At 40.2% G+C, this 25,315-nt stretch overlaps 1 protein-coding gene across 41 annotated transcripts in view; it reads left to right on the top strand.

Moving 5' to 3' along the window:
• The window catches only part of ATP2B2 (ATPase plasma membrane Ca2+ transporting 2), a 303,612-nt gene that overhangs the window by 112,192 nt on the left and 166,105 nt on the right, over positions 1 to 25,315 (top strand). For 8 of the 41 annotated variants that reach the window (XM_072347798.1, XM_072347820.1, XM_072347813.1 and 5 more), the window contains exon 1: positions 13,387 to 13,718. The exons of 16 other annotated variants lie outside the window; for them this stretch is intronic. The gene's annotated coding sequence lies outside the window, so the exon portion shown is untranslated. Of the gene's footprint in view, positions 1 to 13,383; positions 14,148 to 14,583; positions 14,864 to 21,764; positions 21,869 to 25,315 lie in introns of those variants that run through there. 17 more of the 41 variants (XM_072347806.1, XM_072347823.1, XM_072347795.1 and 14 more) reach the window with 9 other exon arrangements.

Genomic DNA, 25,315 nt, shown 5'->3' with positions numbered 1-25,315 from the left:
ACTATACTGTAAATGCTTGGTATTATGTCAGCTCCCTAGAAGTAGTCATTATCACCTACACACTTGGTATCAAGTGCTGCTTTCTAGAGAGATTAGTACCTTTTCCTCCTCCTCCTCCTCCCCCACACTTGCTCAGCTGAGTTGAAGAAAATCCAAATTACCACAACCTAACAGGATGGAAGATGGAAAATAATGCCCCTGATGTGTGGCTGCTGCTTCAAGGAGAGTAACGAGATACAGGATTTTCTTCTCCTTCACTAGCACTTTCATGCTGACCTAAATTCACCTGACGTCAGTCGGTTTAGCATCGTGGGTCAGAGCTGAACAGGACTGCAAGTCTTTCAAGCCCTCACTGTGCACTACCAAATGGCTAATTAAGGAAATAGGAGTTGCCAACTCACTGCTCTGCAAAAAAACACAGATATTCACTTTCTCTGCCATAGGTGCAGGAAGTAAAAAGTGCAATCAAGTATCAATGAAGCCGTATCCAAATAAAAGGGGACCTTGAACCAGATTACATTATTTTTTCTTACTTCCACGGTGTTCCCGTGCCTGTGGGAAGATTTGGCTAATTAAACTGTTTATCAGTTATTTGACAATCACCTAGCAATAACCACTCATACTTCTGTTATATGAGTGCAAGTTTGTTGTCTCATACTAGGCAGGAGTGCCTGGAAAGAACAACATTGCAGAGGTTAACTGAAGCGAAGAGGGAACAGAATTTTTTCTTGGTGGATATCACTTTCTCTTGTGCTGTACCTCTGCATTCGAAGAGGGCATACAGTACAAGAAAGAAAAAGTTTGTAAAAATATCCCAGGTCACCTGCACTTTTATCTAGCAATGCTTGCATTTTTTGTGGAAGAGGGATTATCATGTTTCCCTAGTCTAAATTTTCTTTCAGGGATGAAATAGGTCAAGCTGCTGGGAAATACATAACGGTGCCACTGGGAGGTGGGGGGAGGAACTCCCCCATGCCCTATCTGCCAGTTTTGGGGGTTTCCAACCACAGTAGCCAAGTTTGCAGTCTAGATATTTCTCCTGAAATCTGCACTGAAACAATTATAAAATCTTATACATTTTCCTTTCCTTCCTATCTAGTGTTCATCTGAAACAAAGGACAGAGGTAAAAATTCCTTGCTTCTATTTTCTGTCTTCTGTCTTTAAGCAGAGTCCTGTAGCTAGAAGCCAAGGATTTTGTATCAGGATACCTGTCTTAACCAATAAAAGGTCGTGTACCTTAGATTGCAACTTCTAAGCTCTGTAGAGAAATGCGATGAGAGCAGTCTGGGCACTGGCATTGCAGTGTATTCTATGTAGTTTCAGTTCAAAATGTTTAATAGGTCTGTTACTCATCTTTTCTGGGGGAGTTTTATGTTTATGGAGCAGAGGATTCTAAACTGTGGTACTAACGTCACTAGTGGTACACTTCAAAGGGGTGTGCAGAAATGGCAGTTCCCAGTTCTGTCTGCACAGATTTAATGCCTTCCTGCAGGCTGTTCCTCTCCGTGGCGGGTTGGCCTGATTTGCTGCTGTTGCAAGTAGCTGCTCTCTCTGCAGCATCATCACAGTTTTCCATGGTAGCTGCTCGTGTGGGGCCCTGGAGCTGCCTGTATTGGCAGTGGGCAGGCAGGTGAGAGGGCAGCAGGCAGAGGTGAGGGCAATGCACTGTCAGTCTGGGGTTGTGGAGAATATCACTTTGTGGTGGTGCAGAGGGCGAGCTCTTGCTGCCACTGATAGATAGTTCATGAACCAGTAAGTTTAGAAGTCCTTTTCAGAAAGCAGGGATGCTACTCTTCACTATGGTTTTTATGTTTAAATAGTGGCCATGTACATAAAATAAGCTCTTCAAATCAGTGTGTGCTCGTAGCTGAAGAGCAATACAACTGGAAAAGGTGGCAGGAGGAAAACAAACAAAAGACAATCCTCAAAAAAAGCCTTAAAGCTGGAGTTGTGGATTTCAGGAGCATCTCAGCTGTTGTAGGAAGAAGTAGAAGCCCTTTGAGGTGATATTTAAAACAAATATTTATTTTCAGTAGCTCTAATGTGAGGAGTAGAAACGAGGTTAGCTGAAGCATTGACCTGGTTGGAGACCTTGATGGTCAGCAGTTGGGACCAGAGGTGTGAGCAGTAGGGTTGTTGGGTGGATGAAGGGCATTTCTTGAGAACGTATCTGAGTTGTTTTTAGGTAGAAGTGTCAAATGTAGATTTAAATATCTGGCTTGAAGAATGTAATTGAGGCAGCCTGAAGTTTAGCACAAATTAATTGCTTAGTACTTCACTTAAGCATTTTTGGGGCTGATATAACTGAACATAAGCTGTGCTAACTTTCATTCTTTAAAGCTAAATATACATCTCTGTAGTCTTGTTGAGCTTGAGATGATTGCGTTGAGAGAGAGAGAGGCAACATTTTATATAAGGAGAGTGTAGGAGATCTGAGAGAGATCTCCATGGGGATCAGATTAGAGTTTATAAATGTGGAAATGGTTATTTACAGATGAGGGGTGGAGTGAGTGAGGCTGGGAGTGAAGGATATGAATCCAAGAAGTGTTGGATATCAGATCATTTGCTCTGTATTCACAAAAGATTGGCTACTGGTTTGAGATCAGTCTGAACAGATGATACTTTATCTATATTACCATTTCGAGGTCTCAAGCTCAAAGACATTGGAACAACTCTTAGTTACCACTATATCTTTATAAAGATCCATTAAACTTGACACTGTGCTGTATATGTCCACTGGCAAATTCCAAGAAGACAATCACTGCACAACTCACTGGTTGTGTTTGAGTGGAATTCCTTTGGTGCTGTCGGGGTAGAAAAACTCAAGATGTCTGTCCTTTTCTTTGTGGTAATCATAATTTTTATGTTCGTGAAAACATGGCACCTAAAAACTGCATAAAGTAAATATTGTGTTGTGGATTGTTACTTTAATGCCATTATATCTCTCTACTATGTATAATTCATGTTTTTCCCGTACATTCTATAAACAACATATATATATATATATTATGTTAGCAGTATCATTTATTTTAAACTTTTATGATGTTATAAAATGAAAAAGTTCCTTTGGCACATGACGGTCTCTCATTTCATCAGTCAGTTTTGTAACCTTTTACAGGAAGTCAACTCATCTTCTATTTAACATCTTTATTAATGATCTTGATGAGGGGATTGAGTGCATCCCCAGTAAATTTGCAGATGACACCAGGTTGGGAGGGAGAGTTGATCTGACAGAGAGGAGAAGGGCACTACAGAGGGACCTGGATAGGCTGGATTGATGGGCCAAGGTTAACTGTATGAATTTCAATAGGGCTGGGTGTCAGGTCCTGCATTTTGGTCACAACAACCCCAAGCAACCCTGCAGGCTTGGAGGGGTGTGGCAGGAAAGCTGCCTGATGGAAGGAGAATGGAAATTCTCCAACTAGATGATAGTGTACACTGCAAACTTAGGAAGCAGGATTTAGAATGCTGTATGTTTATCAGTTTGTGTAATAAGTATCTCAGTTGATTCAGTACAGTATCATGTACGGTTGCTGTGATTTCTTTTCTTTTATTTTTTTTTTCCATTTAAGCTTGTGAATGTGCAGTCTGTTTTCTTCTTTAAAGCAAATGAAATTGCTTTTGGGAACTGGAGGTGTTGTTACTTGCTTTGCTGAGTGCATTGAATGGCAGATAGATCAGGTTGCTGGAGAGCGACCTCTTGGGCAGCACTGGAACAATTTAGAGCTCTTGAAGGCTGCTCCAGTGGCGTCAGCTAAAATGCCAACCAAAAGCCGTGGCAAATGAAAGCAAACACTTCAGGTGGCACTGTGGGCTGCTGCCAGTGCTGGGTACGCAGAGCGTTGTGTGTGATCAGTAATTAAGAGGACCCCAGGATTGTCATAAAACAGGGAAAATCGAAGGCTAACATTCAGCTAACAGAAAATGTGTTTGAGAATCCTTGTGTTTGAAAATCCTTGCCATTTTTGGAGGATAGTTGAGCTTAGCATTTAGATGTTACATTAGAAAATTAATTATTAAAAGTCTGGGCTGTTATATATCATCTCAGTTGTTTGGGGAAGCTTGAATTTGAGTCGTCTTTTCCATTTCACAGAAGTTCTATTTAAAAAAATTGCAACACTTCAAATGTAGAAAACAGAATTCTGAGTCGTATTTTATTATTCATTCTTTTCTCTCTTAGCGGTATCATTTTCTTCTGTTATTCCTGACATAGGATCAATGAAATACCAAGGGGAAAAAGAACCCTCAGTGGGATTTAATTTTACAAATAATATGCTGAGAGTTCTCATCACTACTCTATCTAAATATAACCCTGTAAGCATTTCTGTTGCTTCCAAATAAGATGATGTTTGGAGGCTACAGCAGCTCCCAGGAAACCTAATTTTCCTCTCCACAAATCGAAGTTAGGAGTATTAAATATAATTAATGTTGAATATCTGCTTTTAACTGTTTCGTGGTATGTAAGCATGAGGTATTTAGATGTCTTAATTGAACTAAGTTGAGTATACAGTGGAAGACTGCTAACTTTATTGATTTTTATCCTCAAAGTCAACTAATGTCTTTGAGCACTGGCATCCATGTTCAAGAAAAATACATCTTAGTCTGAACTTTTCATATATTTCCAACATTTAAAGTGGAATAGAAGTATCTGCATTGTTTATCTTCTTTTTTCCTTAATCTTTTGAAAATAACTGTATAAGCTATAAATTTTTAGATACTGGAATGTCTGCCTTAGACAGCAAGTCAGCAACACGTACCGAATGGCATGCAGTTTATCTTTGCAGGAGAATGCTGTGTTAAAAAATAGGCACTTTGTCTACAAAAAATAAGGGGTCCTTCCAAATATATGAATTCCTAAGAAGTAGGGCTATTTTAAATAGAAACTGAGTAGCAGCTGCTTATCTGATGGTGCAGGATGCTTCCAAAATTACTGAGATGAAATGGCAGATGAATCCTTAGTGGTCTTAAATGTATCAGACCCTTAACAGTCCAAGCATAAAATGCCTTTTAAAGGTTTGAGAAGGAGAGAAGAGTGGAGTTTTTCTTGCTTTGACTGATCTATGAGTGTGTGAGATTTTTTTTCCTCTCATATGGAGTTACAATTTAAATACATTGTGCTTCTTTTCTTAGCCTTCCGCTGAAGCATTTGTATTTATTTACTAATCATTTATGGTATTTGATCTTTCTGTGTTTCTGGTGATTCAGATGCTAGTAGGAACTTCATGCATCCATTGAACAAGGGCATAAACCAGAGCACAAAAATAATGGCAGCTTATTTCGGCCTCAAATAGGCAGGCTGTAGGAGTTTCCTGATGATGGTCTACAGCTTTATTACTGGATTTGAAGACATCCAACAGATTAATTTGCTTCAGGAAGAGACAATGGCTGTGTTTTATCCCTGGAGAAGAGCGGCAGCGATGTCAGTTGTCTATAAGGACAAGTTCTGAGCAATTGCCCTGATTTCTGGGCTCCTGAATCCACATGCTCTGTCAAAGGGCCCACAGCAAAAGACATCATCCTCTTTTTCCTGTGTACATGGAACATGTTACCTGTTCTCTGCTCAAAACTAGTTGTTGCTTTTTTCCTCTGTTGAAAAACATTCCTAGTTTGTAAATGTTGTTCTTTGAATGAAAAACAACACATCTGCAACTGAGAACAGTTAGTTAAAATCTAGTCAGCAGATCATTCAGATCTTGCAGTCTGTGCTCACTGGGCAGTTAGACATCAGTGTGCTCCACTACAGCTTAAAAGTAATGATTGTGCTTCTGGTCCATCCTTTCTAGGTCTCTGAGTTCAAGCTTGTGTTGTCTGTCTACTCTAGAGCATCCCTGGGGGGAAGAGGAGATGCTAGCGTACTTTATTTCCCCATAAATCCTTTATTGACCTGTTTATGGCCAAGCAGAAGGATAATTAAAATATGTGTGTGTATATATATATATATATATATATATATATGTATATGTATTCATTCTCCTTCTGGAGGAATAGAACTTTTCTGTTAGCTAGGAATGTAGTTATCTGCAGCACATGAATGTTTCTGGTGAAAGATTATTATAACAGTGCATATTTTGAAGGATTATTTCACTTACGGAAATGCTCACAAATATTTCTGCACCACCACAGTGGTGGTTTGCCAAACATCATTTCACTTGTCACTGGAGCCCTATTCAGTTCTGCTTCCTTGCAAACAAAGATAATGACATTTGTATGGTATAGGCATTTGTCAGGTCAGCAAGACCAAAAAAATAGCACGTCCAGGACTTGCCCATACATGCATCTCTGTGGTAAATTAGTGTGAAGATATGTTTATTCTAGAATGCAGTGTCATTGGAATCAAATTGAATAAGAAGCAAGAAGAGGCACACAGGAGTTTTGTTTGGGTAGGTTTTTTCCTACAGTAACATTTTTGTTTACATGTAGAGTTCTGCACTAGGTAGACTATTTCATTCCAGAATAACTCTTAAGCTTTGGCACACTCTTAAAGTGTCTGTGCTGGATCCCTTTGCTGAAGAATTAACACTTATTTCAAATCTACGTATGAATGTGAATAAAAACTCATGGTAGTGTTCTAACATATGAAAAGCACAAACAGTCATCAAGATAATTTCAGATTGAAGTTTGACTGGGTAGTTATTTGAATTCCTGGAGTGGGTTTAGTGGGAGATCGACAGGTGTTCTTGTGGAAGTGGGAGGACTGATTTGGTGGTGTTACCACTTCTTTTCTGGTTTGGCCACGTTGCAGCCATTCTGTCAAACACTGCTAGGTAGGGGAAGGATGGGACCAGGATAAAATGTTTTGGACTGTCCCAACACATGCCAGCCAGCATCAGTAAAAGCTCTCACACCACAGGAGCCAGTTCTTGGGTGCCTATGGAAGAAGAGTGTGAGCTGCCTGGGAGCCCTGTGCTGCCACAGACCAGCTGGTTGTCTCAAGGCTGGAGACTGTGGTACAGCAAAGGGTGTTGGAGGTTAGCAGTAATTTATGTGACAGGCAGGCTCCAATTTCCTTTTTCCATGCTGAAGGAACCTCGAGAGCTGTGTATTGTTTAATTACCCCTTGTGACTCCAGCAAGGATAGGCTGACAGCAGGGGACGTGGGGACAGCCATGCTGTGAGCCCGAGTGGCCGTGGGTCCCTGGCACGTCGTGGAGCTGTGTGAGTACACACGTCGCAAGTGGGATGATTGCGAGCGCTCAGCCAACAGGTCAGATACGTGCGGCTTAACAAAGCTTAGCAGGTCAGATTGCCTTACCCAATAAGCTATACATAGACTCTTATCTTGTTATACTAGGGAGAAAGAAAACATCAAACCCAAGAGGAATAATTCCCTCAGTGTGAGTTATTTATAGGAAAAAGTATACACTAGTTGTATTATTTACTGAGCTATTGAAAGCCGTTACTTAATAGCTTGTTAAATTTTTATTATATTTTTAATTCTTGAGAATGATTGAACCTTGTCCCACTGCTATATCATTTTATGTTAATCATTTGCTTTTACTAGAGTAATATATTAAATAATGCTGATACAAACTTCAGTTCTCGATATATCATCTTAAAAAACTGCATCTATAGCTTCTGTGTCAGTCTAATGAGATTTACAGTGAGAATATCAAGGTATGTATGAAAATGCCTACATTGAAGAACGAAGACTTAAAGAATGTCTTGAAGGATACATTTTCTAAATATTAACAGGTTTGTACTTTATTTGTACTTTAATTCTCTGCTATTACTTATTAGTGTCTAATCTGTCTGATGTTTAATTCTGTAACAATTAAATAATTTTTATAGGTCAGTTTTCTTTCTGGTGGAACCCAAGGTTATAGTGTGACCCAGCTATGTAAAGCCAGTACTTGAAGCTTGAGACTGATATCCATGCCATAGATGTAGGCAGTTTCACAATAAAGGATGCTCCTTCAAATGCATGCTGATTTTGAATATACTTTTCCAACCGAAGATGCATGGTTTCTTACCCAAAGCATTGGCCAGTAAGAAGGAAAAGGAACCTTTAGAAAACTATTGCTGTATTTTCTATCAGTGATACTGGGAGAAAGATCATATTTTAAACTTTTCTGTACTCTCTGGAAGATTAGTTTTGGTGAAACAGAGGTGGGTCAATGGACACAGTCTCTATATACAAAACATCAAACCTATTACCTGATCTTCTCTGGAAGGTACACTGCTTGAGATCTTCAGTGTAATGCAAATGAATGTAGTCCTTTATAACTGTAGGACCCTATTTAAATTTAACATATCCATATCATACCAATGCCTGTGAGAGCTTATAATCTCCATTGAGACAAAATAAATAAAAAGAGACCCTAATGTGACAAGGAAGTGTAAGAGTGCCTTCCAGAGCACAGATACGGGAAATCATGTAGTAGAAAGCCACAGCCTTCTTTTGAGCCTCTCTACCAATGCAAATACATTATTTTAAGTAAACAGACATTTGGCACAAGTCCTTTTCTGAAGACTGGCACACTTACAGAGTTGAAATGCACACTGAATTGAAGGGGTGGTTCCTAAGCATGTTGAAGTTCCTGAAACTTGTGTCACCCTCAGAAGATTATTTGCTAAAGCTCTTGGTAGGCTAGTTTGTTGGCTATGATTTGTTCTGAATGTCAATAAATAGTTTTCCTCATCTGCATGTGATAAGGAAGATTCTATCTTAAACTAAAAAAAGATGTACTGCTTCTATTATACTATTTTCATATTTTTAGGGGCCTCTTAGAATCATAGAATCCTTAGAGCTGGAAGGGACCTGCAGGAACTCCCCTGCACTGCATAGAGACTAGCTAGATCAGATTGCCTAGAGCCTTATCCAGCCTTGCCTTGAAAGTCTCCAAGGAGGAGGCATCTACCACATCTCTGGGCAACCTGTCCCAGTGCCTTACCACCCTCACTGTAAAAGACTTTCTGTATATCCTACCTAAATCTGCCCTCTTGAAACCATTTCCCATTCACCACGGACCCTGCTGAAGAGTCTGTCCCTTTTTTTCCTTTGGACATTGAAAGGCCACTAGCTTAGACTGTTCAGATCACAAAGGAGCTGATGTTAGCTGTGGATTTAGTTTTAGCTGTTTCAGATGTTGCAGATGCTTACTCTGGAAAATACCGATAGCTTATTTGGAGGAGAAACTAAAGATGCTGCTCTAGTGGGAACTTTGTTGCTACTGTGATTAGGCAGTGGCAGCAAGCCAGGTTTACTTGAACTTTATTAGGAAGCTCAGGCTTATTAGTGCTATTCCCATAGGCTCTGCTTTCCTTAGGTTTAGTTCTTTCTGAACAGGCCTATGACCTTTCTTCTCACTCAGACGATCCTGAGAGTCTGGTTTTGTCATCTGAGCATCTGTGCTGAGGAAGGGGGATGGCAGTGCCTGCCCAGCCTGGTGGTACGTCTGTTCTTGATCATGCAGATAAGAAAAAGGAAGAAAAAATTGTGTGCATGTGGTTAGGAGATGGCAGAGACTGAAGGAAAAGGGAGGAAACTGTAGTGGTGGCTGTCAGGTAGGTTTGCTTTGAGATACTGAGAAAACTGAGATTCCGATGTAGAAAGTGAACTGATGTGGACCACAATAGTTTATCAATAATAAGAAGAAGTAATTTGTGTAATAAATGTTTTAAATTAATGCTTATCTTCTGAACTTTGGTGCCTCAGAGAATAGACTCAGGTATGTGAAATACTCTTTCCTCAAGGACAGGAGAGGGTTAACGATCCAAGCAACTTACAACTGTTGTAACTTAAACTAGTGAATATACTTATTTTATAGTTAGGGAAATGGAGGAGCAGTGGGATTAAGTGACCTACTAACATCCCAGAGTCAAGAAACAGCAGGGCAAGTCCTTGAATTCGAGTGTTCTGAGGTCCCTCTCCTCTACTTTTATTAGGTCATTTTGCTCCTTAGGAAAACGTGTTTGTGCAGTAAGGAAATGCAAACTGTTTCTTTGCAGAAATACTGCTGCACAATGTTACAAAACTGGAGAAACACTGAGTCTGAAAACAGATTTAATTCCTGTTTTTAAAATGTAGCAAAATTTAAAAATATGAAAGGCTGCCAGTCTGCTGTTCCAGTTTAAGTATCTGGGTTGTGATTAGAAAAATATTACAAATGTGCTGATAGTTTCCAGTGCTGCTCCTTTGATTGGACAGCCTTACTGAAAAGGAGGTCTTGGTCCCCAAGATCTGGAAAGAGGAATTAAAATAATGTTCCTGTGTTACCTGTCATTAATTATCTCATAAAGACCTTGAAATGTGCTTGTGGTGTTCATCACCAACACGTATGGAATGACATCCTTCCCTAAATAAATTGGGTAGAATCTTTCTCTTCTCTCTGAGTGCTTTTTGAGTTGCAAGTTGAGGTTTTACTGGCAAAACAGTTTCCCAGGTTGTGTGTCAAGCTTAACATCTGAAGCCTCTTTCCTTTCACATCCTGCAAGCACTGTTGTGGAGCTTTGAAAGGATAGTCCCAAGAAGCATCTTTCTATTTTTTCTTTTAGTGTTTCTGCTCCTTTTCTGCTCCATTTCTGCTTGCCCTGAAGTGATGGTGCTGAGTTGTTCTGGTGTCAGGGCTCAATAATATGCCACTGGATGCTGTAGTAAGCATGACGACAGGAGAGCAAACCTTCATTTCAGGAGAGGGGTGTTGTTCTGATGTTATGTTGTTTTGCAGTGCTTTGTGTTAAAGTTTATTATGAGATCACTAGAGAAAGTACTTGCTAACACTATTGCCATTTTGAGTTGCAAATGCAGAAAGGCAAATTAGAGTGTCCCTTTGTTTCGCAGTTGGGCTCTTAAAAATACATAAATAAAGCCTTTTTCTATTATTACTACTTAATAGATGGCCTATTTCTGGGGGTGGAATTACTATTTATAGCATTGATTGTAAGATACCTGTGCTGTATAGCAGGTATTCCTTATGCTGAGTGGTTCTGTATCTTGAAGGACAGTGAGTGAGTGCACGCTGAGTCCTGCAGCAGGAACCACCTCGCTGCAGGCAGCCTTCAGCCCAGCCTGGGGCAGGGGCTGCTGCTGGTCTGTGACTGAAGAAAGCATCTGTAGCATCTCTGGAGACTTTGTACTTAGTAGCTGTAGGTAAGGACAAACATAAGGTTACTTTTGATTCATAGCTTCTTGGGGTTGGTCCTGCAGCACAGGTGGCAGCAGCATGGCAGGCAGTGCTGTGGGGAAGACAGCACCAACACTCACAGTAAGATGTCCCTAGCACTGAAAGTAGGTTTCAAAATGGCGAGCCTAGCAAAGAGGTTAAATAGCTTGGTTGTCTTGTACATCTGAGGCCCTGTGTTAAATGCTCACTGGGAATATTCATGGGAAAACTTGTTCTGTTGGATCGGGTTCATAATATAAGTTCCAACTAGTATTTTTCTTCCCTTTTTAAAGTATTTTTATTATTTTTCTCTTCTTCACATTGCCTTGTTTCTTCTCTTTTAATCAGAATAAAATTAGAGTATTTCCTGATCACGTAGTATCACAGTATGGTAGGAAGTTCCTGTGTTATGACATGTGGCTGTAAGCTGCAGTCCTCTAACGGGCAATAGCTGAATGTATGGTACAGGTTCTAATGCTATGTTTAATATCTTCACACTATTCCCTGTTCTTTCCTTGCCAGTTAAAATAAAAATCTTCTTTATTGTATTTTGTTACTGTGTCCATCAGCCTTTTAGATCTTTCAAAATTATTTGTAAACCTTGTATAGAAAACATGAATTTTAGTAGCTACGTACTTGCAGATGACCTTATTGCCTTTTTGTTTTCTTGGCAGAGCAGTAGAGGTCACCAGCATTTGGGGATCTGAACCTAAGTACAACATATCTTAAGTACGATACTTTTTTGTTCTGTTACTGTTTGGGTCAGTACTGGAATTCAGTTTAGGGAGCACGGAGTGCAGACTCTAAAGCTGCAGTTTGTACTTGCTCTGAAAAAGGGGACACGTCTATGCTTAATATAACCCAAAGTCACTGCGTAGAGTGACCTGACATGCATCTAATTGCCTGTAGCTTTCTAATGAGAAAGGCAGTTTCACAGGAGAAAAATCTGTATTGATCCTAGCTCTGATTTAAATTTCACTTCATTTTAGAAAAGAAATCAGCATAGATGAAACTCCTCGATCAATGATCCTAGCTGTGGGTTGGTTTTTTCTTTTTTTTTTAATAGCTTCCATTTTGGTGCAGTGCAGTGCAGACTTTTGGTTTAACCGACTGAATTGATATTCTGAGCAGCGAGTAAGGCAGGATGACAGAGCAGAGCACAGCTACTCCTGTGAGTGCTCGGGGAGGTGCCTGCTCGCAGTTTGCTCATTCTGCCCGAGACAGAGCGAAGTCACGAAGCACTGCTGTCCTAGGATGCTATGGAAAAGCTCACAACTTCAATATATGCTGTTTTAAGCATAGTTGAAGAAAAACAGGACCATATTTAGTCACTCTCAGGATGGAGTGGTTTGAGATACAGCACGTGAAGTCACAGTTTGTGAACATGGTACATGTACCAGCCATCAGTTACTTTGAAAAAAGCAACCTCTGCAGCCTCTGTTAGTTAGAAAGCGGTGTGTTTCTTTCAAGCAAACGATGTCTTTTATTTTTAGTGCTTGGATTCCTTTTTTATTTTTTTTTGCATAGCTATAACAGATTCTTCTGCTGACATAAACAGCCGGTAGCATTTCAGAACCCTACGTGTGTGATATTTCAACATAATAGGTAGATTTTTGTAAAGCAGTAACACAGATACTAAGGAGCTCAGAATAAAATAAAATGCTGTGATTCCTCAGAAAGTGCCAAACTCACAGTCGTGAGGCAGGGTGCTGTAGTTTATATGGTTAAAAACATTCAAAGCAGAAAGCTCCTGAGGCGTGTATGTGTGGCTTTGCAGGGTGTTCTGATGTGACTGGATCAGATGGAAGCTGAGGACATTTGGCATGCTTCTCCTGCATGGGATTTAGGTTTCTGGAGGGCACGACAGAAGCAAAAATGCAGCAAAAATCACATCACAGCCCGGAAATAATTTCTTAATATTTTCATTATAATTAACTTTGGCTCTTACATAAGCAGGAAGAGAAGACAGGAGGGGAAGAGAGCTGCATCTTTGTGAAAGGTGAATGTGAGATAACTGGGGAGAGGGATGTTTGTTGCATTTGCTGCCTGCAGTATAAGTAGTTCCTGACCTGGGAGGCGTGTGGCCGCAGCAGCAGCCGGCACAGCTCTGTAGGGGCAGTGGGTTTGTGCCTGCCTCGCCCCCAGACCCTCCGCACACGGTCTCCCCAGCTGCCCCTTCCTCCCTCCCCAGTGACAGGACACGACAGTCCTTGTCCTTGAAGGTTTCTCCCGTTTCTGAGTAAGTGGCATCTTCCTGGTAGTTTGCCATCTTCCGTTTTTGTCATTATCCCAAGGGAAGTATTAAAATCACAAACAACAACATGGTGGTTCAGTCCATTTTTCTTTCAGAGAAACATTTTCCTTCCCTACGACGTCTGCTGTTTGCTTGCCTTCTTTAGCAGTGGGAAGCTGCAGGCAATAAACATCAGTGGTGCTGGCAGCGCGATGCTCTGGCAGCAGGCTGGCTGCCTCCCCACCTGCCCGCCGCGATGGTACGGTCTGCAGAGGGACTCCGCTAGCGGAGCTCCGCTTGTCAATCCCTTACAGATGCCGAACGGTGATTACTGCGCTGTGTAATTGAAATCATTTTGGATTTGTGATGATATCTTAGCCAAGTAAGTAGCGACATCCACAGCATGAGAATAAAAAAAAGAAAATATATTTCCCCTTTCTGTTCTGAGCTTGTTTATTTGGCAATTTGCTTCTCGGGAAGGCACAAGCTGATGAGAAAATGGTGTGGAGAGCGGGTCTGAGTGATGCAGTGGGTTTTGGTTTGTGCCCTGTGAATCTCTGCAAAGGTAATGCTTCAACTTGTATGGAATATTCTGTAAGGTCAGTCAGAAGCTGCATTGCTGAAAGGCACTCTTGCATCAGAAATAATTCACTGAGGTTTTGTAGGTTGAGGATTCAGTATGATGTTGTCTTTTTAAACAAACGGGCTTGATTTTGATTAAATCTGGTATTTGTTGGTGAGGTCAGCACGTGGATGAGATTTTGCTTTTATCATTGCGGGTAACAATTGGACGTACAGAAAAGACAAAAATGTGAGTAGTGCAGTTTGACTTTTTGTAACTTTAATGCTATCTTATGGTAGGTAAAGGCATTTCTTGTTAGGAAAATATGTTATCCTTAGCTGGGTTTATTTATAGAGCTGCTTGCAGATTTTCAGTGTGTATGCTTGAAAGTGAAGGGCACACAGAATAACAACAAAAAAAGAAAAGTAGTGCACTGCATTTCTATTGAAATGGATTAGAAAATACTGTTACAGGAACAGGGAAATGTATGTAATTTCTTTTAAGCATGTATAATGTCTCCTGTGGGAAGATGGGGAAAGGCTTTCTGTGGTGTATGGTCCAATAACTGATGATTCTTACAGATATATACATATTTATAAAAAATAGGAATCAGCCCCATATCCCTGCATGCTGCATGGCAAAGCTTTCGGCTGCTCATGAAACACAGAGCGCTTTAACAGAAACCATAAGATCACAGGAGTCATTTCCTATTATGTAAAGGGAGATTCTGTGCAGCTGATCCCTGCCTGCAGCGCTGGCAGCTCCTCTGCCCAGTGGTCCAGGGCAGCAGTTGAGCCCTTTCCCAGCCCCTCATTTACTGGCCTGGAGTTGTCCTGTGCAGGCTGGGGCAGCTGCTGGGGCATTGTGTGTCGGGGGCTGCTGAGACCATGGCTGTGGGCAGTCCTGGAACGCTGGGGCAGCCAGGAGCAGATGCTTAGCCTTGTGCTTTCCGTGTCTTCAGGAAGGTAAGTATTGAAGTTGCTAAAAGGGAATGTATATTCCTTCGTGGTAAAACTGTTCATTTTCCCATTCATGCGCATCCAAAATGCTGCATACTTAGAAGGACTTCTGGTCATTTGACCTCCTTAGTATGTTCTGCTAGAGACTCTGTTACAGGATTGCAGAGCTGTTACACAAATGCGGATGCTGGGGAGATAGCTGGCATACCTGATAGAAATAAAACTGCACTTTTATTTCTGGGCTTGGTGGTTAATATAAGATATATGCAGTGCGGAATTGATGATGAAAGCTTTTTGTTAGCCTTTGCTTAGTAAAAGAAGATTACAGATCTACTTCACAGTCCACATTTTTTTAATGTCAAGATGCATTCCCGATTAGCATTTAATTTGTGAGAGGTCATCCATATGCATGACTAGCTCTTGTACCTTGCTCTGAAATAACTGTTTGACTCAGGTATCCAGCAGGTCTTTGATCACATACAGCTTCTACTTTGTTCGTGTTCCTCTCATTTTAATCAAAATTGCTACCTGTGAAGAACTGTTTCATATTTTCCTTGTAATGCTGTTAAAATGAGTAAGTTTGTGAATAAGGCAGTAAATTAGGGTTTGTAGATAAGTTGTGTATAGTAATGCAGCATGAGCATCTTTCTTTTACCTTGCCTTCTTTGCTTTTTTGCACACCCCCCCTTTCCCTTTCTCATCTTTTCCATTTTTCTTTTTACATTTTGGAGGAGAATTGATTTTTGGCCCAGCACATCACTGGGAAATACGCTTGCATTTTCACAGAAAAGGTCATTTTTTTTTGTCTGTTGGCAGTGGAATGATATTTCTCATGCTTTCTGCATATACAAAAAGGCTTCATGCATGTACCCTGACACAGCTTGGAAGAGTTTCGTTCTTCTCAGTGGGATTACAGGTTACAGAAGATGTGGTAATGCTGAACTAGATATCATACTGCTCTTTTATGAGCTTCCATGAAATGACATTCCTAAGTGCATTTTTCTTTTAAATTTTATATCGTGTATCTAGGAAACAGTTTCAAAGGATTATTTTTTTTCCCCTCCTCTCCCAGCAGGAAAAAATGTACAGCTTATCATTTTTAATACTCTAGAATTTGTGATGCAAACATTTTTCTAATGATAGAAAATCTCGTCTGTATACTGAAAATGTAAACATACATTCTGTTAATATGTAAGAATTAGATTAGAGAGAAGCATTGCCTTTTGATAAATTTTGACCCTGCAGTTTGTGTTTTCAAATGTGAGTTGCCTATGTAAGAATTCCGTGCATTTTGAAATAAATCTAGAAGTCATGACCTTGTACCTATCTCGAACGTTTACTAAACCTCATTGTACTGCAGCAGGACTACAGCAGCTGATAGTTCTGTAAATTAAACCCACCTCCTTTTAATAAATGTAAATAATTTCACAGGTCAGACTTAAAATAATGTTCAGAAGGGAAGAAAACAGTTTAGTTGATTCACCCTAATGTGCAGCCTAGCAGGGGATAAGCTCAGCTTTTGCCAGATTTTTCACTATATTTTCAAGGAGAAACAAGGAAGGATATTACAGTTCACTGGAATTTAGCAGGTACTGCTATATGTATTTCTGACTGATTGCTGAACTAAAATTCATTATGCTCATGCGTTATCTGATCAACTGTAGAAAAATCATGATTAAAATTACCTATTTCTAGATAATTTAAATAAGCCTATTGAAACAGGGTTATAGAAAAAGGCTGAGGATGATTATTTTGAAACCATCAGCTCTAGAGAGTTTTTTGCTTAATTCATATATTAAAATGTGTTGCTAAAGCTTAGTACAGTCTCTCTCGTATTTCCATTAATTTCCTTTTCTTGTTGAGGCAAGAAGGTAGCAATGAATGCACTCTGAATGGAGGCTCCCTGGCAGTATGGCTCGGTTGCAAATCCAGCAAGAGAAATCTCTGTGACCGGGATAGTTCTGCTGCCTCTGCAGCACCTGCAGTCCAGGCGCTGTGCTTGCCATTAGGAAATCTCAGCCTGGATTTAGCTTGCCAGGGCTTTATCATGCACTGAGTGGATGCTCAGTACTTTGAGACTGCATAGAATGCATCCCCATATATCATGGATCTGTATGTTTTATTCAGAGATTATATATCCTCAGTGGAACGGTTGCATAATAGAGCACTATTTCTTCCAAGGTGGATTATATTTTGTATACTGGATTTTTATATGCAAGTGTTTATATATGATAGAATCCTCTAAGCTTTGGTTTCTTATACAAAGCAATGAAGATGATCAATATAATTTTTATGTATTTGTGCAGAGCACAAACATTGGGCAGCTTTAAGAGCTCTGGGGTCTTGTTCGAAGTTTTGCACATTTCATTCATGACTAAAGAGAGAAGAAATGCTTGCTTTCTTGTTTTTCTTGATGTATGATCCTATTTTCTGTATGAAATATGGAGAATTGCAGTTGTTGAAAAAGAATCAGTATGCTTAATGTTATTACCATTTGTAATAAAATGAAGGTTTTCTAAAATAACTCAGTTAACACGAAAGTGGTTTTAGGATGCTGGCTGGCAGCACTGCAAAGAGCAAGACATACTCCTCTAAAATATTTCAAGTCAATCAAATGCGAAGACTCAAGAGTGATGTAGGATGCCCACCTAAGTGTCAGACTTTGCACAGCTGAGGAATGGTAACCGAGTTACAAAAGTAGCCATTGCAGTTAGAGGTTATAAGGATTGTGTACCAGGCTATGAGAGAAGTCCTAGAAGCAGTTCCTGTGAAAACATACAAGAGGACCAACAGAAATAACCACAGATTATCTGGACTGTTTGTCCAGTTTCTACCTATTGTGTCTCCCTTCCACAAATGGAGATGGTGAAGTAGGTTGAGGAGCTAACTGGTTTCACAGATTCAGAATAGTTGAGGTTGGTAGGCACCTCTGAAGATCATCTGGTCCAACCACCTGACCCAAAGCAGCTTCAGAGAGAGAAGGTTACTCAAGGTGGTGTCTGGTCACATTTTCAGTGTCTGCAGGGATGCAGACTTTGCAGCCTGTTCCAGGGTTTGACCCAGATTTTTTTTTCTTTTTTTTTTCTTTTTTTTCTTTTTTTTTTTTTTTTTTTTTTTTTTTTTCTTTTTTTCCCCACTGGGCACCACTGAGAAGAGTTTGGCAGCATCTTCTTTGCTTCTTCCCATCAGATACTTAAAGATTTTGATAAAGTTCCATCCTGAGTCTTCTCTCTTCTAGTCTGGCCAGCCCCAGCTCTCAGCCTCCAAAGGTGTTCCAGTCCCTTAATTATCATTTTATCCTTTCACTGAAGACCCTCCAAGGGGTTTGTGGAGCTCACCATTGGTCACAGCAATCCAAATGTCCCAGCAGTGCTGAGCAGAGGAAAAGAGCACCTCCCTCAGCGTGCTGCCTGCACTCTGTCTAATGGTGGACCATGAAGCTCTGTTTGCCTTCTTTGCTGTGAGGATGTAGTTCTGACTCCCATTCAGTTTTGTGAATCCCATCAGGATTCCTGGGTCCTTTCCTGCAGAGCTGCTTTCCTACTGGTTGGCCCTGCTGGTCCTTCCTGGGGCTGTTTCCTTCCCAGAAAGAGAACTTTGCAATTCCCTTTGCTGGGCTTTCTGAGATTTCTGTTTGCTCATTGCTCCACCCCATCAAGGCCTCTCTGAATGGCAGCAGATCCCTCTGATGGCATCAGCCAATCCTCCCAGTTTTGTATCATCTGTGATCTTGTACACGGAGCACTCTGTCATATCAACTAGGTATTTGGCTATTGCATCACAAGCAGTCAATGGAAAGTAAAGAAAATACCTTTGGGTATTCTTTCTTCACTAGATGATCCTTTTTGTGGTATATGCCATGTGTTATGTGTCATGGTTTTGTACAATAGAATACAAGAATCATATTTCTAAAGTAACAAATGTAGAACTATATGAAGATACATGTTTGCTTAGGCCAAAAAGCCTTTTCTTGTGTGTTTCCTGGTTAAAATGGAACCACAATTTTAGGATCTCAGAATTCAGCCCAGAAAGGAAGGGGCATACTATAAAATACATATGGTCAATGGATATGTTTAGAATTAAGACCATGAAAGATGTGATACTGAAGTCCAAAACACCACTTCTGCATCCTAGATGCATTTGAGTATGTATATAGACATGAGAACTAAAAAGAGAAATTGGTGATTTAGGTTTACTAAACAGTTATTTTATATACTAAAGAATGAAGGCTCACAGCTGGTGAAATAATTTCAAATTGATAATTTCATTCAGTGCATTTTAATTAAAGTATGTTAAAAATAAAACCATATGAAATGAATTAAAAATAAAATGAGTTTCAGTCCAATGTGCTTTGCATCTTGCTGAAAATTGTATTGCAGAAATTGAGGAAGCAGGATGAGGAAAATGCATAACTGCTACATGCTGGGCAAAGAGGTATTTTAGTTGCATCTGACTCTAGCCTTCCCAGCTCCTGTCCTCTGGAACTAGTTGAGTGTTTGAGCAAATGATGCTCCTCATACATGCAACTCTTTTGAGGAGTTTTACTTATACGAGAGCTCTTTTCAGCACAAGTTATCTTCCATGCTCTTATTTGCGTTGTGCTCCATACTCCAATTCAGTGCGAGCTTTGTACTTTGTTTTAGGGTGAGATAGGATGTGTCTGAAACGTCTTCTAAGATTTCTCCATCTGTATACCCCAGCCAAAGTCTGATGATAACAAAATACTGACCTTGCTAGACACAACAGTCAGCCACCACAATTAAAATAGTGATTGAGCTGACTGTTTGGTCAGTCATAAATGTTCTGCTAAACATGTAAATAGAAATGTCTCAAACTTTTCCCATTAGCCAGCAAGCTAATCAAAGCTGATTCAGAGGAAGAAGATATACAAGTGTAGACTCCCATTGACCAAGAGTGAGAGCCTGCTTTCAGTGCAGCAGTCCTCCATCCAAAAAACCTGAGTCAGCCATCTGTCATGGGTCAGATAGGAAATGTCAGCACATGTGGGATATGGGTACCTGTGGATTATTCAAGGTCCAATAGGAAGAAAGTTTTACCCTACTTGGTCTCACACATAACGTGTCCTGGACATCCCCTGGCATTTGTCTCCAGACATCTCTGTGATTTCTGGAGCCAGCCCATGTTTCAATTTCATTCATACAGTCTTCACTTTTGTTTTTTTAATTCCTCTCTTACTGCTTCTTTGGGGAGCCCTTCTGCTGATCCTCCTCTTCCTTCTGGAGCTTTGAGGGCCCTGGTTCTCACAATCCCGGTAGTCTCTCTTCAATAATGGGATGTGTCACTGGTATTTAGTCCAGGCATCATCTATATTTGCATCCAGCTGCGGCCAGCAGAAAGCAGGTTGCTTGTGAATCTGAAGTTTAGTTTTGGACAGATGCACCCACGTACATCCAGTTATCTGCTGCATTCAGTTACTTAGTTTAACCCTTTTTTTCACCTACAAGAGCAGCACCTTTCTCAATTTTGAATGGTGAAGGTCTTCATTCCTATTGTTTTTATTGCCTCTGGCCATTGCCTTTTGAAAGCAAATATTACCATCTGCAGTCTTTGTTGCAGTAGGGTGGATGCATATATTATAATGGTTGTGCTCAGCATCTAACTAACCTTGACAAAAACTGATGCTGATGAGGCACAATAAAAATGCTGCTACTGTTATGGCTTGTCTTTCAGAACAGTACAGTTTGTGTCACACAGGTAATTAGAAGAGAGCCGTGTTCCCAATAAACTGTTCCAACCTTCCTGGGAAGTGTGTGATCCTGAATGTCAGGAGGCAGCATTGATTTGTGTCCTCTGTAAGCTCATTTAGGAAGAAACTTGTCCTGGCCAAGGATGACCATTGAATTTTATGCTGCATGCTTACTACATGCCTTTCCTCAGCCTGATTTATAGAAGATTTTGCCTCTTGTTCTAAAAATATATCCACTGATGTCTGATACTGAGGGAACAGTGAAATGCAAGTGCAATGAAATCATTCTGTGTTGCTTTTCACAGTGAAATGCAATTGTTTCTCCCCTCCCCCTATGGAGAGAAATAGCTAGCAATGAGTGGCTAAGCTAACCTGGGAAATTTGAAGAATTCTGTGCAGTTTTAGATTCACTACAGATTGTGCATTATGCAAGGAGGACATTTTCACTACGGCAGGATTGCTTACCTGCTTACCTCTATAATGCTGTAGAGGGAAATTGTTCTGCCAGCTGCTATAGGATAACGTAGTAACTCTAAACCAGTATCACTGAATAAGATGGCTGAAAATGCCAACAAACAAACCATTAGAGCAGGATGATTACACAAGCAACGTTATATGTCATTGCCATGCATTGTAAATGCCTATTTTCTCTGTAGGCTTCGGAGCAAACTGAGTTTTGCAGCGTACTTTCTTTGGCTCATACCAAGTGTTTGATGCCTCTTGTCCCTTCACCACACTATTTTGCACAGGACTGGCTATGGGGGAACAAGGCAAAGGGGCCTGCCTTTGTCTTGAACCAAGGACTGCCATAGTGTTCCTCTTGCTGTGCCAAGAACTCTCCTTCAGAACATAAGGACAGTGAATGGATGTTTTATCACTAAGCATCTGTATGTGAGGGATGCCCAGTTTATATGTATGCACCACTATATGTGCAATCCTTTTATTACATAGTTTGATTTTAAATTTTGCTCTGATTTGTCAGAAATATTAATGGGAATTTCTGTGTTCTCTGCATTGTGCTCGAATATCATAAACAAGCGTAGAAAGTGCAGGAATAGAATTTATTTCCTTGTATGGGCTGAAAAGGGGGAGACACAAAAAGGAAATACAGCTTTTTCAGAACTTTGTGATGCAGCAATGAGATATAGATAGAGATGGCTACAGTCTGTCTCAGTGCAGCTCTTTCTGTATACAGGTGGGACCAGGCTGGGGGACAGCCGCTGCCTGTGACTGGTGACAGGAGTGACCTTGGGGAGGGCAAAGTGAGTTAACAGAGACAGATTGTGCTCAGACTGTGACAAAAGGTACTCTCTGCTGCAGAGATTGAATTGCTATTCGTTTCTTTGGTTATCTCATATTAATATAGATGTGCATTTTAGCAAACATTTTTTTATGCCATTCCATGCTTGTTACAGATTTCCCACCTGATTCTGAAGGAATGCTTACAATATATGAATAAAAAAAGGAAAAAACAAAACTGAGGAAGAGGCATATCAAATTTGCAGTGCAGAAATAGGATTATATATTTATCTGACTCCTCATGTAGACAGATGATTAATATAGTAGAAACTACAGGGTTTATAGCTTGGTATATCATTAAGGCTCCCTGTAGCTCTAATGTGAAAAGATAATAAATTAAGTGTCCTCTTCCCTGCCCTTGTCCTCCTTTTTCTAGTTCAGAAACATACTTAGAAGTTTTAATCTGAAGGAGTATTTCTGATACTGGAGCTGAGGAAGGAAAGAAATGAACGAGAAAATGGCAGACATCTGAAGTGTCATTTTTCTGGAACCTTTTGAAGCATTCAAATTGAGAGCATGAGGTCTTAACATACAAGTCTCATTTGCATATCTTTTTGGATTTAAGAGGGTGTCTTTAGTGCTAGAAAAGTATTTTTGGGGATGAATTTTTAAAAAACTTCTATGAAAAAAACCCACAACACTGATTTCTTAATCAGGTCCAGTTTCCTTTTAAGGAAATACTGTTCTCCTTTATCTTATCAGGAACAGATGGAAGCTGGAGATACAGGGTGTGTAATTTGTAAAGGTTTTGTTATCAATACGATAAATAACAGTATTTTTGAAACCTTAATTACAAAACCCTGAGAGAAGGACTGTTAAGAAAAGTGATGTTGTGAAAGAATACATGCTAAAGTAACCAGAAATGTATGTATGTATTATTGCTTTCAATTGGGGCACTTTTTTTGTCTGGGAAACAATAGCACTGATAGCTCAAGAATCCTGAGATCTGTGGTCAATAGGTATTAAAGAGGATTATGGTCTATGATTCTGTGTAAAGCTTGTGTGCCAGATTTATTACATTAAGTAAAATATGATGCTGTATGGGAGATTGGTGATCACAGCCTGAACCTCTGATTAATCAGCTGAGGCAAGTGTGGGGTCAGCTGTGGGAGCACAGGTGAGAGTGATGTAGCTGTGCTCCCGGAAGGGGTGGAGCTCGACTCCATCCCCTCTGAGACCTCATTTAAGGTCTGACCACCACTAAGGCAGCATCTCTTGGAGATTGCTCTCCAGTGAGGACTGCCCCAGCTTCTTCAGCCAAGGCACCACCACTGGTGAGTTTCCTTTTGCTTATTCCTTCTGTACATTTGCTACCATCTGTATATTAACAACCAATACAGATACGTAACCTCTGCAGAGACACCACCTGCGAACTGCAACACTGGCATTAGAGTTGGAGTGGTATGCTCAGTGCAGAAAACCAGTAGCACAAGCTGGAAACTCCACAAGGCGTTTCTACTGATCAGGACAGTTTTCATCTTGATAGTTGCTTGGGAAGAGTTCTGGCCATTGCTGAATTAGGAGAGGGAGAAATTCTTCAACATAGACTAGGAAAGAAAAAAGAGCTCTCTCTCTCTCATACATATATAACTAAAAAAATTATATGTTATATACATAGTTCACTCTGAAAATAGTGCCTCCTATTTATTTCCATGGAAATGACAACAGACACAAAGAACACAATAACACTATTTGGTAGAGCAGATTCTCAGCTACAAAACACTATTTTTCATCACGGTCACCACCATTAGCTCTGCATTTTCACCAGCAATGAACAAGAGCCTGCATGCTGTGCTTGTCAAAATCTGAACTACCAGAGGTGAGCCAGTGTCATTGTTATCACTGCTGAAATGCAACACCCGCTGCCTCCTTGTGCTCACATCCACTGTTTGGTCTCCATAAATGTTCAGCAATTTTTCTGCATGGAGGACTTCAGTCACACCACTTGCTTCATACACGCTTCCACATCAGCTGCTGTTTTGCCAGACTGTCCCTTGGCTGCCATCTCTCATATAACAACAGAATGTAATGGAATATTGGTGGGAAGGTTCAACTTCCACTGCCATACTACCACCATATGCCACTGACCTTGTGGATCAACCGATCAAAGTGGATCAATAGGAGGTATTAATTTTGGAGCCATCCTACTATATGTAAACAATAAAATGAATATCTACTATATAAATATAGCTTGTAAAAGTACCTTGGTTATAGAGCAGTTTCTTTAAAGCTCTTTTTGCTGCTTATTGTATAGTTGAATTCCATTCAAGTTATTCTTTCAGTGGTTCACTTGCAAACAATAACAATTCTGTACTCCCTCCCACACATAGGATCCACTCCCTTCCTCAGTAATTCTTGTTTGACCTTACAACTTGTTCTCCAGAAGCTTTCATGCCAGGTGCCAGATAGACTGTTTGGGAGTTACACAGGAGTGCTAGCAACGCATTACTCTGTTGGTCTGCTTTTTGCATTTGCTTTCCAGTGCAGGCAGAGCCTCAAAGTTTGAGGACTTAGTTAATTCAAAATGTTATATGGATTTGACTTTCACTCCCATGGCTCTGCCTTTTTATAGCATTGAAGTCCCACTGCAGTAATAAAAAGGGAAGAACTTGTAATTGCTTCAGATAAAAATTTCTTGGGAGCTATGGAATTCATTCCTGCAAAAGATTAGGCTGAGCGTGGAACAAACCGCTTCCTCTATTAAGTTATGCAGCGCTAAATCTCTGTGGTGATGCCCATAAATGCTGGATGAAAACATGTTGAATTCAGTTTAGGAAGGAGGAAGGGTCTGGTACCCTTTTTATTTTATTTTTTCTTTTTCAAGGGCTCTCCCTGAAACTGTTAAATTGTTATTACATGACTAAAAGTAAGAATTGATTGGCTTCTGTGGGAAAGGCAGAGGATGCTATTATGTAGCTGCTTGTAAGGAGTGGTCTCGTATGAAAAAAGTCTGTAGACCAATGACACTGGTTTGGAGGTGTTTTGAGCTGCTCAGAGAGTGGAAAAGTTCTTGCTGTAATTATGGTATTTCTGAGGGCCTCTGTTAATCATGGCAAAGTTTTCTGCGTTTCTTGTGAACCGAAGTCTTTACCCTGAAAGCCTCACTTACAATAAGATGCTGTAATGCCTGCATTGGAAGAAGGCTTTTATGGTACATCGGTCTGGTCTGATTGTGCAGACATTGAGAGTATTTGTGGTTTTAAAATCACTCCTAAACCTTCTTATAGGCATTCTTACAATATATGTGCAGTAGTCCAGTAGCTATCAATTTGTTCCTCATATATCCATACAACCTATGTGTACCTTCAGCAATGGTTTACCACCCTGAAGCATCATTGTCAGAGCTCTATGAGGTTTATTTTAGATCTTCACGTCTCATAAATATATACCCATAGAAGAAATGTAATTTTCTGTGTGGTTTTGTGTGACTTTTTGAGATGAGTTGTTGAGAA

This window comes from Excalfactoria chinensis, chromosome 12, assembly GCF_039878825.1.
Source record: "Excalfactoria chinensis isolate bCotChi1 chromosome 12, bCotChi1.hap2, whole genome shotgun sequence".
Classification (NCBI taxonomy): Eukaryota; Metazoa; Chordata; class Aves; order Galliformes; family Phasianidae; genus Excalfactoria; species Excalfactoria chinensis.
Note: the sequence above shows the minus strand (reverse complement) of the source record. Positions and strands in the feature narration are given on the sequence as shown.